Raw genomic sequence first — 13,386 nt, 5'->3', positions numbered from 1 at the left:
AGTGTCTCAGGGTCCACACAACCCTTCAGAGCCACAAGTCCCACTGGCATTCCCGAGTCATGAGGATGCTGCCGCCTGGCCTCTTGGCCCTCAAGGCCAGAGGTCCCACCCCAGGCCCCCAAGGTGTTCCCACGTCCAGCGCTGAGGAGGAGGATGGGAAGAGAGGCAGGGTGTCCCACCTCCCCTCTGTTACCGCCTGGCTCACAGCTTCCTTCAGTGGCAGCTCAGGGCAGAAAGGAGGAAGTAACTTTATGTTTAAATTCTTTTTCTCAGCCCTGGGGGCCTATTAATATTTTCCTAGGGCCGGGGCAGTCTCACCTGTAGTTAAGCAGAACGTCTCAGTCTTAGAAACCTGCACGCCCACGGGAAAGTCATGCTCGTGGTCGCCCTGCCAGGGAGGGCCAGCTCAGGGACGCTCTGGGATTTCCCAAAAGGAGGGCCCCCACACTCCCCAAAGCCTGGCAGGCCGCTGTCCTACCCCCTCCGATTCGGATTCAGCTGCCCCCTCAGCCCCCACCCTGGGGAGGCTCCTGTGAGCCCCTGCGTCCTCACTGCGCCTCTTTGGGCGGCTCGGGCTCAGCCCTTCATAAACTGGACTCGGCCCGCGGCGCCCACTGCCCCCGGCCTCCAGAGCCCCTGTCCCGCCTTTTCGCCTGGCATTCTCTTCCTCTTTCTCCCCCAGCAGCTCAAGCATCCCTTCACTCAAATCGGAGGCTGAGGCCTAGCAACTCTGTGGCCCGGGGCCCGTCCACCTCCGTGCTTAGGCTCTCACCTCTGCCCGGGCCCCTCCGCCAGCGCCGCCTTCCCACCCCGCCAGCCCAGCTTCGTTGCCCCTCAAGCAACCCCTGAGCACACACACTGTTCCTCCTGGAAAAACGGCCCATGGGTGCCTGGAGCTCTCCCTGCTGACAGGGCATGGGGCACCCCTGCCCTCTCATACAGCCTCCACCCCCCGACCCCGCTTACTCCAAGTACGGCATCCGTGGGGGGGGGGGGGGGCGGGGGGCGGGGCGGGCAGTGGCACACGACCGGCGCCTGATGTGTCTGGGCTCCAGCCCCTGGCAGGGCACCGCCAAGTCTGCCAACGAGTGTCTTCCGCCTGCACCGCGTTTCCCCTGCCGGTGAAAACACTCCCAACTGGAAGGAGCGGCCTCCCTTTTTTCCCCAGGAAACCTTTCTTAAACCCCGCTTCCCAGCGTGATCCCCCTTCTCCTTCATGGGCCCCCTCCTACCTCTCCAGGCCTCCTCCCAAGGAGCCATCTTGCTTGTGTCTGCCTAGGGCCGCCCAGGGGACAGGGGGCAGCCAGAGGACTCTGCAGCCATTATTCCATTTGACTCCTCACCCTGAAGGCGTTGTTTAGCCCCTGTTAGTGATGAGGAACCCTGAGGTCACAGAGGCTCTGTGGCTTGTACAAGGCCACACATCTCCATCTGCAAGTGACCACAAAGCTTCTGCCTCTTCTGGAAGTGCACGCCTCCTCTTTCCCCCTCAACTCTAGGAGTGGGGAGCTGTTTTACTGTTGTATGTCCCCTACTAGGTGGGGTAGGGGGACAGAGGGCTGGACCTTGTCTTCTTTATCTCAGGGTCCCCTTAGAGCCCTGGCACAGCTTTCTGCAGAGAGACGCTCCATGAGGCTGCTGTCTGCATTTCTGGGAGCCGGGTGGGTACAGAGGCCAGGGGCCCTAAGGGAGATGCCATGCGAGGAGAACCACTAAACACACATGGGCACCAACTCAGCAGGAGGAGTCGGTGACAATGAGGGGCTCCTTTCCTGCCACCTATACTCCCAAACGCTGTGCCCCCTGCAGCTCCTGGGACCCAGCTCCCTGATCACTTCTGCCCTCTGGGCTGGGGACATCATTTTGAAAGAGTAGCTAGGAATCTGAATTTTGATATGAGACTGATTTTTTAATGTTGGCTACCCATGAAAAAGTTTTACACACATTATAGACACTGAACAAATCACTGCCCTGGGTGGCCCCAGCCCACAAGTGCACCTGCTGCCACCCTGGGCTGCCTGGAGCATGCCTCAGGCATGCGCACATCGGATGGCGTGGCCACTCCCAGGCAGACGGTTCTTTGCACCGCCTTGGCCTGGCCTGGCTTTGGCTGCAAAGTGATGCGAGATTAGAGGAAGTGGAGATGACACTGGAGATGAGAGGCAGGGTTCTCAGCGTGAGGGAGACGCTCCAGTCCAGCAGCCATTAGGGGGTGGGCACAGCCCACCCCTGGAGTGCGTCAGAGCCCAGAGAGGTGGAGGGCGGAAAGGCACATTCAGAAATGACTGTTGCTTTGATTTGTTTCCATCATTTACATTCAAATTGTTAAACACCATCAATGAAAAATGTGACAATTTTTTCTGTTTGATCCAGAGATGGGAAGAAACAGGGTCTAGACTCTTTCCTGGGGTGGGGACAGCTGACCTAATCTCCATTTTAAAAGAGTAATCAGATTTAGAGAACAAGCAAGACAAAATAAGAGGGAAACTTCCTGAAAATGAGGCGGGCACGGCAATGAGCAGCCTGGGGCAGTACGGGATTTTCCTCTGCGAAGGCTGTGGAGCTGGCTGCAGAGGGAGGGGTCTGGCTGGCTGGCACAGGGCGGAAGGTGGGGTGGGATGCCTTCTCAGGGACCCCTCCAAACTCCGGATTTGAAGCCCATTCAGCTGGAAGGGCAGGGGGCCACTTTTCACATCTCTCTCCTCAAACTCTCAACAGCTTTTCCTACCCTCATAAGCAGCCTGACCAGGCTGGACTAGATGGCAAACCCTGAAGAGCAGAGAGGGGACAAACAGCAGAGCGGACAAATCCGCTCCATTCCCAAGGGTAGGACCCATCCAGAAGCCACTACTGGCCGAGGGCCCAGCCTCCTGTCCCTCTGTCTTCTGCATACAGCACTTTTATTAAAGGCCATAAATCAAAGCATTTGCCCTCTGCTAGGTGCGCGACCTTAGGCACATTGCTTAACCTGTTTGTGCCTCAGTTTCCCTGCCTGTTAATAACAGTATCCACCTCACAGGATCGTTTTAAGGACAGAACGAGCTAATATATGCCAGTATTTAGAACAGTACCTGGCACATTAAGTGTTTGGTATTATTATTACCATCAGTACGTTGTAGGAACTCTGAAGACCTCACTTCACCAAACAGGCCAGAAGGGTGCCTGGGGCCACATGGAACTGTGTTTTCTGGATCATTCCAAAGCGCTCAAGGGGAGGAGGAAGAGAGGTGCTCCCTTTGAATCACCTCGCACAGTCCGCTCTACAGAGTGACCCCAGCCAGTATTACTGCTGGGCCACCCCAGGGTTTGACAAAGGAGCACGTTTTATTTCTGACGACTGGAGGAATAATCGCAACCCACCATCCATGCTGGCTCGTTTCAGGGGTGCAGGTAAAGGGAAAAGCTGCGGAGCTACATTCCACCCTACAGCCCACCTAATGAGGACGATCCACAGTGGGCGAAGCAGGAGGCAGAGCAAAAGTTAGGAGCATGGGAATGGGTCCAAAAGACCTAGTTTTGAATCCTGGTTGTGCCATGAATTAGCTGTGTGACCTTGGAAAAATTACAACGTCTCTGTGCAAAACTATTGTTGGTGAATGATAATAGCCAACCTCTGAAGGTAGAATCAAGCTGAGTCCTGTGGCCAGGGTCTATGATTACAATGCCTGTTAAGTCCTGACTATGTGCCAAACACTTTACATATACTTCCCTCACCACCCAACCCGCCCCGACACCAGGCTACGTGAGATTACTGTTACACTCTTACAAAACACCCAACTGTCCTGACGGCATTCTGCATGCCGGTACTCTGCATGCTGGTACTCAGTTGCCTAATTGTTTATGAGGCAATGCATCATCCCCCTGGAGACTGTCAGCCCCAGGAAGGCAGGGCCTGTCCCCTGTTTTATTCTCCAGTGTATCTGTGGTCCCCAGCACATGCCTGGCACAAAGGAGGTGCTCAATAAATATTTGTTGACCTACATTAGCTCTAATAAAGACAGCTACTCTGCAAAATGTTCTATTCTAACGGGGTTGGGGGATGGGGGGAGTTAACACCTGGGTTTGCTCTGGCAGTTGGGAAAGCAGGCCTGACCTGGGGACTGGATCTGGCCAGGATTAATGACAGTGCTAATCCCAGGGCCCCCGCTGGTTCTTACTGCAGATAAACTAAGGTATAGGGATGGGGGGGCAGAACTCTTATTTAGACAAGATCTTTAATGGCTCTTTTCAGATGTAAAAGGTAGACCCACAGCCTCTTCTAGAATAGCTGTCATTATTGCTCTCCAACCAAAAGTAATTGAAATTTGGAGTTTTCAGACGCTCTGGGGAAAGTGTCCAGGAAAATTGGCCCCTGTTAAATGGCAGTAAAGGAGGCCTGAGGAGGCAGAGACAGGGAGAAATTCTCCAAAGGCCTGAGCAGACAAGGAGAGAATGTCTGAAGTGTTAATTTCTGCCCTGTTCTGAGCCCTTGGTGAAAGCCTGTTATACACAACAGCCTAATGGCTTAGCAGGGCTTAGGAAATGAGGAAGCCAAAGACTACTGAACAGCATGCAAAGTGCAGCAGCTGACCCTGCCAGGGGCCAAGCGGCCAGAGGGCACAGTACCCACCCCGAAATCCCTAGAAATAGTGCAGATTTTGTCTGTGCTCAGGTAATTTAAAAAAAAAAATTATATATTCAGAGAGATTCTACAAGGAGAAGTCCTTTGAGAAAAATGAATAAATATTGGGGGCAGCACCTCCCCAGTTCCACACATGTGGGATGAGGACCTGACCCCACATAACCAGACGAGAGCAAAAAGAGGGACGGCGTGACTGGGGCCTCTGCCTTACAGCAGCATTGTCCCTGCTGTAAACATGGCGAAGGGGGCTCGCAGCAGTGGGGGCTGGACCAAGGTCACACAGACAACAGGGAGGGGACAGAAGTTGGAGCCCATGCCCACATCCCTGCCCAGTCTCCAGGGGGTCTCCCGAGGAAGGGAGGGAGGGAGGGCTAAGAGTCCCTCGAGGCCCCTCTGGCTGCCAATTCTGCAGCCCTGCTGGTGGGTCCAGATCCCCCACCAGGGACCCGCCCTGGGCCCCTCTCCTTCCACCCAGCTCTCCTCTTCAATCACGCCAACCCTAAATAGAAAAATGTCCCTGTTAAATGCTTTATCAGAATGGTTATTTTGTTGAAGTGCCAAGTGACCTGCTCCTGCTCCCCCTTTCCATCCCTCCAGCAGGCCCCAGTGTGAGTCCAGAAGTAACACAAAGGCTTTGTTTCTTTATTTTGATTTCCTCCGTAAAATCTCAAACATGCAGGAAACACCCACCCAGTCCCAGAGAAGTGGACTCAGGCCACTGCCCACTTCAGGAGGGCAGGGCTTGGGGTCGGGGAGTGGGGCTGGGTGGGAGGGTTCCGACGCCAGCCGACCTTAGCCCTGGCAGTGCCACCAGGGCACCCGGGGCTTGGCTTCCTGAGCAGGAAAAGAAGGGCTTCGGAGTGAGGAGCACGAGGTCTTCCCGCCTCTACTGCCCAAGGAATCTCAACCTGAGGAATGTGGGTGTGGAGGGATGGATGAGAAGACAGATCTCATACTAGCTTCGTTTTTTTTTGTTTTTTTTTTCCATAGATGCCCCAAGGCTTTGGGACAGTGGCTCCACCCTTCCCATCATCTCCGGTTCCAATAAAGCAGGCATTGAAGGAAGAACATGACAGGGGCTATTTTGGGCTGCTGGGCCTACTTGTGAGAGAATGGTACTCGCCAAGAAAGATGGGTTTGCTGCTCTCTCTTCCTTGAGACCTCATTTCCAGTGGAGAGAAAATATCAAGGGGGAATTTGTGAGTTATCTAAAGGGGGGAGGCAGTTTCAAGAAGGTATGTTGAAATTCTAAAGAATAAGAAGAAAAGAAACCTAAAATGAATTAAAATTAATTTTGCTTTTGAAATGATTATGTAACGCTTTGGGGAGGCAAGAACATACCCCCAGAGCGCCCCCAAAGGGTCAACTCCTAAGGGGTGGGTGGGCCTCCCCAACTCACCACACCTTCAGCAACCTCCACACAGCGGCGCAGGCCTGTGAATACTTTCGCTCTTCACCTGGGTACCTGGTGTATGAGCGGCAGCCTAACATACAGTATGTACAGCAGATTCTTTTAAAACTAGAACTTTTCTTTAACACGTGGACCCGTAGCCTCATTTCAAATAAAAAGACTTGGGGGGGAGGGCAGGAGTGGGACAAACTTTCGGGGAGGCACTCTTCTATTTCAATGACCGGTTTATTTCTACATCAGAGCAATACAACTTTAGTTCTTCTAGTTCTGTAGTCCATTTAAATATCTGGTAGGACTAGTCCCTTCCTCTTATTCATTAAAAGTTCTATAAGTAAGGGAGTAAAATGCTCAAATTTAATTTTGAGATACTTCATTTTGGTCAACGTTAGGATGGATTTAGAGGGGGCAAAATCAGAAATAAAGAAAACAGTTGCAATGCTATTGCGGCAATCTAAGTGAGAGATGTTAAGGCTGGAGTCAAAGGAGAAATGGTTAGAAATAAGAGGAGGAATTTAAGAAATAACCCAAACCATCAGGATTTGGGAAAAAAATAAATAAAGGCCAGTCTGTAAACATAAATGTGTGTGTGTATTTCTGTATAATCAAATAGGAACTGGTTTTATAATATGTTTAACTGCCTTCATTGGTACAGTCTCTGATCACTTCAAAGGGGAAACAAACCCCAACAAAGCAGATTCTCCCGAGGTCTTCAGGTGTCCAGCCCTCGCTGGCTTTGCAGCGTCTCCATCAGCGTGAGGGAGAAGGACACCGGCAGTGCCGTTCTTTGTAAGCAACACAGGGACAGAAAACATTTCAACTCATTCTCACCACTTAATGAAGAGGATTCCAGGGCCACCTCAGGCCCCCAGTGTTCTATTATGAAATGAATTCAAATCTTTGCCCCCCGTGGTGTGTGACTCCCTGAAAACGGGATCTGCCTGAGTGTGGAAGGTTTTTCCAGAAGTGCTTGAATCTTTTTCTGGTCAGTGTTAAAAAGCACTACTCTGCTAAATGTTCTGACTGAAGCCCAAGTTCCACACAAGTGGTATGGAATCAGGCTCCAGCTCCGGAGGCAGGCAGGAGTGGGAAGAAGGCTGTGAACAGCTGGGTGAGAAATGCCTCCTGTTGTCATGGAGACCTTCTACCCTCTGCGGCTGGAGGGCTGCCTCCCCTCCCCGACCCTCCCAGGACTAGGGACCAGGCACCTGGGCACCTTCTTGCTGGGCAAGCTGAGAAAAGGGAAAAATGGAAAGGTGAAGTTCGGGATTAGAAAGGTTCTATATTGTACTGTAGTCTTCCTTCCTTTAAAGTAGTTCTATACTTTAGAATAGAAAATGTATTTTGTTAAAGATCATTTAACATGAGCTATTCAATGAGTTGTTGTCATCTAATTATAAAAAGAAAATCATGTTTATTCTTTCTCTTTTCCAAATATATAACCCACCATTTAAATGACAGTTCAGTTTGGGCAGCTGCAACTAAATTATGCTCTTCAGTCTTGCCTGAGCCTACAAGGGTCAAGGCAGGTGTTTTCTGAGGGTGAATCACCCTTTTTGAAAAAGGTTAAATCCAAAAATGCACCCTCATCTTGCTCCCCTGTGGTTTCTCCCCCGTGTGGTCAGAGGCAACAAAAGGATTTACCCTCAACCTCCATGGACAACCATGTGGCATTTCCAAAAGGCCACCACAGGCTGAGACAGGCCCACACAAAAGATAAGGGATATGTTTTAAGTCCTGCCTTGTCATGAAAAGGATCAAGTGAGTCATGGGTACATGCTGTTTGTTATATTATCCCTTATATTTTTCCATTGTTATTTTTTTTAATTCAAATATAACAAATCACAAATGATTTAGGGGTCCGTGGCTGACTCTCATCCGGGTTCTCTGTCTGCCTCTCTGCCAAACAGCTGTTTCTGCACCTCTGTGGCTTCTGCTGCTTCCTAACACCGCTGTGCATGGGCTGATCTGTCCCCTTTCCTCGTGAGGCCTTCCCTCCCCTGTAGCACTGATCATACACGGTCAGACCCCCACAGGACATGTCCCATGAGCAGCAGGAGAGAAGAGACGTGTCCATTTCGGTCCTCCAGTTCCGGGAGCAGTGCAGAGTGACAGAAGGAGCGTGTGCTTTGGGGCCAGGCAGACCTTGGTCAGGCTCCTTTCAGGCTCTGCTTCTCTCAGAGCAGCACTGTGGTGGCCTGCTTAAACTCCCTGAGCCTCAGGCCTCTCACCTGTAAAAGGCTAACAGCAAAACTGTGAGGTTTAGAGATGGCGAATACAGAGTGCCTGGCCCACCAGTCTTTGCTGAAGGAAAGCTGGGAGGGAAGGACAGGCGGGCAGACGCACGGAGGGGCGGTTCTTTAGACCAAGCCATTTGAGGGGCGGTTGAAGCAAGTAGAGCTGCTGGTGCTGGAGAAATGCATGATTGTCAAAGGTTTATATGGGACAGACCCAGTGGGACAGCGTAAGGGGAGAAAGGAAAGAACTTTGCAAGGATGAGCGCATCCCCCAGTGGAGTGGACTGACTTGAGGGGCAACAAGCTCCCTGTCTCTAGAAGGATCTGGCTAAAGCCTCACAGGCTGCATGGGAGGGACCCCTGCTGAAAGTTTCCCAGTCTTTACTCAAGGGATCACTTAAAAATCTTTCTTTAGCCTTAGTCTGAGCTAAATATCCATTAAAAAAAAAAGATTTGATGTGATGCCTGCATTTTTAATACTAAGTATAAACAACTATATAACTACTAAAAGCTGTCTGTGTCCCACCTAAAATCATCGCCCTCACCACTACGGGAAATACGCTCTACTGAGTCTGAACCCAGGCCACATCGGCTCCCGGGGCCCCCTCTGGGACTCTGCTTCATTATCTGAAGGTTGCTCGAATGCTGATAATGCTCTTGATTTTTATAACCCTTCCTGGTTTCCCAAGCCTGTTCTCATCTGTGTATTTCACCTAATCCCCCTGACAACCCTGAGGGCTCAGCAGAGAAGTCACAGATGGTGCCTGGGCCCCTGCAGCACGGGACCCACCCCAGGCCCTATAGATAGTCAGAGAGGACGGGAGCCAGGGATCAGAGCTCCCCGCTCTCCACCCTACCCTCCGCTCACGCTTCACAGCCAAATCTTCTCCTGGTGCTTTCCAAAATCTCATTAGCAATACAACCCAGATGTAAATTTCAACAGACAGATGCCAGGCTCTCTTGATGAGAATATGCCCCTCTGAGACCCAGAATATCACCTCAGCAACCAGTAATGACCCGCGCTGTCATGTGGCCATTGGTCATTGGCCATCAGCAGGCCCCACCTAGTGAAGCTACTAAGAATACTAAAGGACAATGAATACTAAAGGACATTGCTACTTTATGACCTGCTCAAGAGAGATGGCTTCAGAAAGCTGCCTTGGGCCACGGTCACCAGTTAAAAGGGCCTAGGGGCACAGGGGCGGGGACTAGGCCAAGGAGGGTCACCAGTTAAAAGGGCCTAGGGGCACAGGGGCGGGGACTAGGCCAAGGAGGGCCAGCATGTAGAGTCTCTGAGAACAGGCAGGGAAACCTCATCACAAGCAGCAGGAAGGCTACCCCGAAGGCTGGAGATGGGCACCAAGGAATGCATGGCAGGCACCAAGGAGGGCAACCGTGGTTTGTCTGAAGCTAGAGGCGGCGGCAGCATTGCCCTCTTGGTCAGAGTTCCACAACACAGACTCGCTGGTGAACTGCACAGACTTCAGCTCAGGCTGAGAACTGACAACCGTCCCTCTCTATTTCCATTCTTGACACTGTCTCTACCATAAAGACATGCTGGTCTGGTGGGAAGGTACAGCGACACAGTAAGGCCTAAGTAAACAGGAGTGAGGCAGCATGGCTTAGACCAGGGGAACTAACTGGAATCCAGGTCTCGCTTTCAGAGATCCCAGAATCCCCTGAATTGTATGCCCGATTTTGTACACCCAAGCAATTTTTCTCTGGGCTTCTCATTGGCATATTCAAGAGGCTGCCTGTCCCATGAAAGAACTTGCTGGAAGTGGCACTAATATCCCATCCCCGTGTACAGAGACCTCACATGAGCCGAGAGCATCTTTTTGGGAGATCTAAACTCTGCTTAATCCACTATTGCTTGGGTGTTGTTATTTGCAGCCAAAAGCATCCCCACTGACCCAGTACCATAGGGGCCCAGTGGTATCACCCAAGACTATGAGGGTTGGCAAGTCCTTAGAGTCCATCAACAAAATTCCTCTCAGAGCTTGAATTCTCTGTTCAGCCTCTAGAGAGTGGGCACCTGCCAGATGCCCCAGGGCACAGGGAGCTCCCCCAGCTCCTTCCTTTTTCTCATCCCCAGACAAAAGTAACTGTACCTTAGAGCCAGCCAGATACCTGTCCTGGGCCTGGAAGGTACAGAGCTTCTGGAATTCCATGCACACCCTCTGGACGCTCGAGAACATTCCACCTTTGCCCAAGAATGTGTTCCCACTTAGCTCATATGAGTATGGTTTGTATAAATGATGCAATGCTCATGAGCACGTATGTTTTCAATCACTTGCGGGGAAGCACACTCCATTTGGGGGCATTTCATGGGTAGAACAAGGATCACACCAGATGTGAAATATAAAATAGAGGTCACATTTCCCTGAGAACTCACTCACTCTAGAAGGCTCAACATGCGATTCTGACTGATGTGAGGACCCTGGAAGCTAGTTCAGTTCATCAGAACCCCTGGTTCCAGCATCACTCAAGCTCGAGAACCAACCCCAGGGATGGTAACTTGTCACTTTATAAGCAGCCTAGACAACGGAAGGTGTGAAATACTTGTGCTTAGAGCTAATAATAAAAGTTATACCTGTCACCAAAACGTCTTATGTAGATGAAAACATGAGTGTAGTGGAAAAATACTAACTGCTTTATGCAGAGGCAAAGCTGGCAACTCTGGAAGACTGTCGCTTGCCTCACCAGGGCTCAGCAGAGGGTCTTGACCCTCCTTCTCCATAAGAAAATGTTGAGGGGGCGGCAGTTTCCACCAGAGCACTGGGTTTACTCAACACCCACTCCTCCCCACAAAGAGGCTTGGCAGACCCTGCAGCCTTGAAAACCCCAGAGCATCAAAGCCCCATGCCGCCTGCCCTGGCACAGAAAGGACAAACAACACCATAAACCACAGACAGAGAAGCTAACTGGCTGCGAGGCAGTGAGAGCAGACCCAAGGGTGAAACCCAGTGGCCTGAAACATTTTAAACCCCAGTCCGCAGGGACATGCGATTTACAGGAAATTAGGAGATTTACAAAATGTTAGCCAGCTCAAGTTTCTTCCCTCAGAAGAGGAGCAGGAGAAATTCTAAGAACTGTCACGTCAAAGTGCTTTGTTTAGACCAAAGCCCCTGGCACGTGTCAGTTATTAATACATACGAACCGCTCACCACCCCTCACTTCAACCCACCAGAGAACAGCAACAGAGCAAAAGCCTAACACAGGCTGCACCTGGAGCCCTCAAGCGCAGGACAGCCTGACCTTCACGGGAGGGTCCTGAACAGCTGCACGGTCTAAAGCATGATCTCTAGAAAAGCTCTTGGGCACGCTGTGGACCCTTTTAGCCCCCGTTCACCCCATATATGAGGATAATAATAAAATCTTTCTGAGTCTTTTCAAATGATGATCAAGCACACCGATGCCTGGTCTGCATGCGCCGTGTTGGCTGCTCTTATTTCAGTAGAGCTGCCGGGTTTTCCAAGTCAGAGCTCCTTCTTACTCCTGCTGCCAGGGAGGTCGCTCTCTTTGGGCCACAATTCTGAGCCTTGCCAGTCCCCCTCTCTGGTCAGGTCCAGAACAGTTGAGTCCTAGAACAGGAAAAACTATGCTAGCCCAAGCAGGGGCCCATGGTGGGAAGAGGGGCAAGCCCAGAGCTCTGGGATCAGGACCATGACGAAGTGGCCCTTGTCTACCTTTCCAGGCTCAGCTTTGTCCCCAGTCAGCACAGACTTCCGTCTCAGCCACAGAGTCTAATAGGGCCAGGCATCACCTCCTCTGGGAGGCCTTCCCTGACCTTCCACACTGTCTACTCTCAGAACCCCTGAGCTTCCCTGATCCCGGGACCGACCACGCTGGGCTATGGCTCAGTTTGCACCCCCACCGTCCCCGCGGAGCAGCACCTGGCACTGTGCCCCACACACGGTGGGGGCTCCAGCCACGTCTGGTCAATGAATGAGCCCAGCCCTAGTTGTGACCAGAGCGCCAAGCGCAGTGAGGAGTTGTTTTTGAAGAAGGCAGCTTTTTGTTATTCAGCTAAATTTGACAACTCCACCCGCCGACCCCAGCGCTTGTTAACGCCATTTTAAAGGGGGAGAAAGCCCCCCGACTCCCAAAGCAGCGTTGCCCACCTCCCCGCGGGTTCTCGCCGGGGCAGACAAGGAACCCAAGGGCAGTTATCGTAACAGAGGCTCTTTGGGAGGTGGGCAGGCCCTCCCCACTGGAGTCTCAGTCGTGGCCGAATTCTCGATCGATCGTACACCGTTATTCAGAAGCTTGCGTTGGGGTCAAAGACCACTCACCGCCAGTCCCAAAGCCCATTCAGCTAGGAGAGCGCGGCCCGGCCGGGGGCGGCCACACCTCCGGGCCCCGGAACAAAGCGCCAGCCCGGGCCGGGGGCCGCGCGGCCGGGCGCCCTCCCTTCTTCTTCCCTCCTGTCCCCGACTGCCTCGACCACTCACCGCACGCTCCAGCCCCGGCTGGGCTCTGGCACTCAGGTCGCCTCCTTCATGCTCCAGCCGGACTGATGGCTCCTGGCCCGCCGGCCTCTCTGGCCCGTCCCCACCCCGGCGCCTCCTTAAAGCGACCGCGCAGCCCGCGAGCGCCCGGAGCGCCTGCCGCGCGGCGCATTCCTTATATTGCAACAGCGCCTGCTAAAAATAGAGCGCTGCCGGGACGCGGGGGTAGACGGGCCCCACGCCGCTACCCCACAGCCCCCGCCTGCACCCTGGCGCTGGGACGCGCTGCCTGCCGAGTGCCAGCCACCCGCGCGTAGTGCCCCGGACACAGCAGGGCGCGCGAGTCCGGCCACAGAACTGAGCTGGCTTTGGTGCCTCCCCCGCGGCCCTGCGCACTTACCCAGGTCCCACCCGTGGCGCCGTGGAGCTGGCTTTAAGGTGGACGCAGAATGGGAATTTGTCCGGGGCCCCTTTAAGAGCCTCTGCGCTCCAACCTTTAAATCTCCGCTTGGCCCGGTCAACTTCTGAGCCTCCCCAGTCCTAAGCGATCCCGGATCGCCACTTTAACCGCATTCTCTTAGAATCCCCAGGCGGGTGTCTTTCTAGATCCTGCCTCCAGAGTTGCTTTTCCAGGCCCTCTTGGTACACCATCCCTGGGCCCAAAGTTCG

The 13,386-nt window shown here is 52.8% G+C and overlaps 1 protein-coding gene across 2 annotated transcripts in view; it reads right to left on the bottom strand.

Annotated features, from left to right (window-relative positions):
• The window catches only part of MRAS (muscle RAS oncogene homolog), a 53,140-nt gene extending 39,968 nt beyond the window's left edge, over positions 1–13,172 (bottom strand). The window contains exon 1 of one of the 2 annotated variants that reach the window (XM_054595800.1): positions 13,118–13,172. The gene's annotated coding sequence lies outside the window, so the exon portion shown is untranslated. Of the gene's footprint in view, positions 1–12,720; positions 12,859–13,117 lie in introns of those variants that run through there. The other variant, XM_054595801.1, reaches the window with a different exon arrangement.
• Between the last annotated feature and the right edge of the window lie 214 nt (positions 13,173–13,386).

The sequence above is a fragment of the Pteronotus mesoamericanus genome, unplaced genomic scaffold (genome assembly GCF_021234165.1).
Source record: "Pteronotus mesoamericanus isolate MK-2021 breed Mesoamerican mustached bat unplaced genomic scaffold, CSHL_Meso_final scaffold_54, whole genome shotgun sequence".
NCBI classification, from domain to species: domain Eukaryota; kingdom Metazoa; phylum Chordata; class Mammalia; order Chiroptera; family Mormoopidae; genus Pteronotus; species Pteronotus mesoamericanus.
The sequence above is the reverse complement of the archived record's forward strand: the minus strand, read 5'-3'. Positions and strand labels throughout refer to the sequence as shown.